We start from the raw sequence: 5,370 nt of genomic DNA, 5'->3' as shown, positions 1-5,370 counted from the left end.
TTTGTCATTGCCTCTTTGGTGTTTTTCTATCCTAGTAAACTACTATTTTCAAGTTTCCTTCAATTTTAAACCAGACATTTTGTACATGGCCAAAATAACTGAAAAAGAAAAGGCGGGGACTGAGCCCCTTTTAGCAAAGCCAGGTTCGAACTCTTAGAATGAAAATACAGAGAGTGCCTAAGCAGAATGACAAAAGATGCCAACTTGTTCCCAGGGGCCGCGATCCATTTGGCCAGCACCACGTGACCGCTGGTCGAAAAGTCGCGTGTTCTGGGGACGAGATTGACTTTTGTCTTTTTCAATTGCAAGAGAACACGATAATTATAAGCTGTGCTAACACAAATGCTACGCTACATGGTAAGTACGTAACGTGACAACTACAGTAGGCTGACAGTAAGCGCAAACCCGAGAAGGCTATGCGGTAAGTAATATCTGATAAGACTAAAACCAAATCAAAAACGTCAACACATTTTTATGAAGTTTGTGTAACAGGCGGTTCCGGTACACCTTGCGGTGAGAGCATATGAAAGGAATTCAAGAGATATTCCTTTCCTTCCGGCTTCGCTCTTGCACTTTATACAACGCTCCTGCTCGCATATTTTTGCCAAGAGGTAATTATGACAGGAACGTTTAGGTCGTTTAGCAGATGCTAAATCAGTTCTCGATGAGTATAAATTCGTTTGAATGCGAGAGATTTACTGAAAGATGGAACAGAGAAAGATTTCGGAAAAGCTCTGAAAGCACAGCGGTGGAGTGGATTGTTTGCCCTAAAGCGTTTTTCCGCAATTACATCTAAACATCTTAACATCTGTCCAGAACCCCTGGCCCAAAATGTGATTAGCAATAGACCCTCAATTGGAGAACGACTTAATTTTTTATACGTCGCAGAGTAACCAAATTGAAAGTAGTGAAATTTCACACTGTAATAACGGACACTTGTCAACACACAAATCCTGATTAATGTATCCATCCCAACAGAGGGGTCTTTGACATGAAAAGGGTGAAATACTAGTCAAATTTTGTCGCAGAGAGCTATAGGTTTGTTTTTGTGACTAGCAAACCAATTCAAACTGATTAGTATTGTATGGACAAGTCACAGGGACCAAGTTTCCCCTCAAAATAAATAGGGAGTTTAAGAAACTTTAGGGAGTATAAGAAAACCACGACAGCAACGGCAACGGGAACGTCACTAATGAGCAGAACAATGGCTGTGCACGTGCGTTATAATTCTTGGTACATTTCTTTGCCGTCCTCTGCAAGACAACAATAACATGGAATGACCAAATTCTGCGTTGCCTGAAGAACGTGAACCCCAACGGCTATTTTTTTTTTAAATGTCCATTCCAAATTTAGCGCTGTGTTCCAGATTTAGTTTTGTGATAGTTTTGACAGTGCTAAACAAAATAAATGACTTTAGGGTTTCATAGGTGAAATATAAATGGATTTTTCAATCGACGTTGTCCTCGGCATCGCCGTCGTGGTTACTTAAACTCACGGCACTAATGTTACTAAACACGAGGAGAACAAGTGATGAATGCGCAGGAACACCTTCAGGGCCTGCCTCGATCGCGTGAGGCGACTCCTGTGCGAGCAGTTGCCTTCGCTTTTTCCTCCAATCTTAATTACGCGCGGTTCAACGATAACGTTTACCTTCAAAGACAGAAAACTATTTACTCCGAAGAGAAAAGTCAAATCGAACAGACTGACAACAAAATAATCATGCCGGTGATTTCCACCGCTCACCTCCCTATATTTTTGTGCAATAGAAAAACTTAGGACCTCGTACCAGTGAGATGATTAAGGGAGCTTTAGCAAACCACGACGGCGACGCCAATGACAACATCACCAAACAAAAGATTCAATGAGCAAAACAATGGTTGTGCACGTGCGTTTTGAATCTTGGTACATTTCTTACCCGTTATCTGCAAAACAACAACGTGAAATGACCAAGTTCTACGTATTTTGGAGAATGTGACCCGCAGAGGCTAATTTTTCGTATCTTTCTTGATTAGAAATGAACGCTGTCATTACATATTTTGCCTGAGCAAGTTTTTAGACCGATATGTGTAGTGAGAGGATCTACACAGTTGCGACATTCGAAGGAAAAATATAAATCCAATTTTTACAACGCGTCTTTCGCGGCGTCGCCGTCGTCATTGCTAAAGCTCTCTGCTGAGTGCTTCTTGGGTAACTGAGACACCCCCCCCCCCTCCCCTGGAGCATTCTGGAGTATCTATACATCCATCTATCGCGTTCAATGTATACTGTTGATTTATAAAGTTTTTCATCGCGCACAGTGGAATAACAATCTCATTTTCGAAGTAATTTTAAGTGGGGCTTCCTTTGCAAAACAGCCAGGAGAAATTTGCCCTCGATATTTCGTATTGCATGCTCGATTTTTTCAATCAATTTCCGTGCCCCATATGGTTCAAAGAATCCTGACTCCGGTGTAGAAGTGTTCAACAGGGTCAAACAGGTTCATTGGCTCATTAGTTTATCCTCAGTCACCATGGTAATTTTAATAATAACTTCATAAAATGAGCAACGAAGTCTCTTGTATATCACTCCACGTAAACGGCACGTGCATAGTTTGCTTTATCGCAGGAAGCAGTGATTCTAGGTTTTCCTGCATTTAATATTATGATACTTAATTTGTCGACATGCCAAAAAACTCCGTCGGCAAGAGAATTGTCTTCGTCGGCCGGGTTTACTTTATTATAAGAACAAGGAACAGCCGCGGCTATTGCTAACCGAAGTTATAATAATTTATCTTTCAATAAAATATTTCAAAAGGGCCGCAGCACGATGCGTGTGTGAAAATGCGAACTAAAGAAAAAGAATTGCATCCGTAATTGCTTTGGATTCCATTGAATTCGGGTTTGTTACCTTAGTTTTCTCCAGGCACGAATACTTTTGTCTCTCTGGTATGCGGGTATAACTCTCTCCTGAGGAAGAACATGGCGTCTGTAGTTTTCTATTTGGCTAGGTGCATTGAGGTTTTTCTCGCTTTCTGGCTTGTGTATTAGGCCATTTCGGACTTGTCTGTTGCCTCTCTTTCAAATCGACTCTTGCATCCTGGGAAACCATTCATATGAAAGTGAGTTTTTCAACTGCGTGCAAATCGAAGTCATTTCTCATTTTTATATGCAAAGTTTTGCACGAGAACTCGCCTGTCAAAAAGTTTCCGAGGCAGCGGTTTCGGAGTGTCATTGTCGCTAAGCAACACGACATTGTCTGTTGTCGATCTGAGCTGACGTGACAACTTTCGGAGTACATCGGAGCGCTCAAGCTAATTCCAATTGGACAACGAGAATCGGAAAAATCTCGAGGGCTGTCACGAAGATTTACCATAAACGACATTTGTTTATAAAAAATTCATAGGAAATTGAACTTAATCATTTTGTGTCCCGTAAGCTGAATGCTCAGAACAAGAAGGCCAAGTTTAATTGGTAAGTAGTGAGCAAAACTTTTTTATCCGGCTGAGAAAGGTCTATATATGTCCTGGGGTATCAGAATAGATTTTACACATAGTGTGTATAATCATGAACGCTGAAACTTTATTTAGAATAATTTCCTTGAGGTTAATTTCGTTTAAACCAAGACTGACTTGGTAGATGCTGAACTATTCTTTTTACTTAATTCACAATTGTATTAGGATAATTTTGCGAAATTTGTTACTTGTTAAAATTGGATATTAGCAGGTGCATGCAGGGAACTGTTTTCGAACCAACAGATCGAACCTGTATGTTCGATTCCTTTACCTTGTCTTCATGCTACTATATATATTTTACTGAAACTTTCTTAAAATTTCTGTACAATTGAACTCCTGCTTTCAGTGAGCAATCGTTCGAATCAAGCTATAGCCGCTAATTTTTGGATAAAAACTTTCTTCGTGGGCGTTATTAACACAGCGCATTGACGCAGGGTAAACTTTCGTTTCCTTAACTTCAGTTTCATCTAGGATGAATAAGTGGGGGTGAATACTATTAATTACATCACGATCTATCGTCAAGCCAGCAAGTCCTGAAAGAAAGAGAAAAAGTAAACAATTGTATTAGCATGTTAATTGGTATACCTTGGGAACAAAATTTGCGTCTAAAGAATGTTCGGACTCCCGTTACTTATCTATTTATGTCGCAGAATATCTCAGCGTTTTGTAGCCAGTACAATGAGGCAGTAGGCTCATTTAGAAATATCAAATACTACTTTTCTTTGTTATCGAGAAACTGGGCCTTGTCGAGAAATATCGGCTCTGGCCTGGAAACAAGACGCATTTCTGGCGCTCTATCAGTAAAAAGTAAAAAAAATAACATCAAAACGGGAGCAGGAAAAAAAACCAGCATCTAAAGTGTTAAGAAATGTGAATCGAAAATAATCAAAAGAAGACCTCACAGGAAGATTCAAGTGTCTGTGACGTTTTCAGGATGATCAGGCCAAAAATGGGTACAAGATCTACGAAAAGCTATGTTTTTAGCTTTCAAACATCGATCCAATTTTTAGATAATTACTGACATGGCCTTAGGGGTTGAGATTGTCATTTCAAAAGTAAGAGATTTACTAGTTAATAACGCTCCGATCTCGTTTTAAAAACTATACCATATTGTTTCAAAATGTGCCATAGTAATGGCAAAAGCACATCAAGTATGCTAATAAAAGACTCGGGGGCTACTCCCAGAAACATTGGGTGGGGGTGTGCGGCCCGTTTCCCAAAACCCTTACCTCATTTAAGACCAAAAACTGCGATTTTCCCTACCCTATTTATGACCCGACCAAAAATTCGATACCCTATTTAAGGCTTGACTTTCAATCAATACCTGTTTCAGACTTGGCTTGCAATTAGTTCCCTATTTCAGACCAATGTTAAAAGCATTGTTTCATGATATGCTTGTACTAGGTAGGATAGCTTCTTCTAAAAAAAAGCATATCCAATTCAAGACTAGAGTGCAAAAACCATACCCTATCTTTGACCAAAACGCCCCAATAAACATAAACACACCCTTTGGGGCCGCAAATACCTATTTAGCTCATATAAGGGATTAACCCCCCCCCCCGGATAAAAGTATTACAAAAACACTGTCCGGTCACTGTATTGTCTTGTCGAATAGTAAACAGGTGATCAAATTTAATCAAACGAAATACGTTTATCGAGTTTTCTTCTTTACGCCCAGGGTTAAGCTTTCCTGATATTTTGTTTCCTTCCAGTTACTTTAGAAAATTGCGAATTCAGTTTCTAATTTGGGAAAACTTCTAATGGAAGTTTTTGAAAGCTTCAGTTCCGTTTGCTTGGTGTGCTACAGCTTAAACAATGCTTGCATTTCCTTGCAGTATAGCGATCTCTGTTGTAGATAACGACCGGACGTTGAAGCTGAA

The sequence above is a fragment of the Orbicella franksi genome, chromosome 8 (genome assembly GCF_964199315.1).
Source record: "Orbicella franksi chromosome 8, jaOrbFran1.1, whole genome shotgun sequence".
Lineage (NCBI taxonomy): Eukaryota > Metazoa > Cnidaria > Anthozoa > Scleractinia > Merulinidae > Orbicella > Orbicella franksi.
This window is presented reverse-complemented; position numbering follows the sequence as displayed.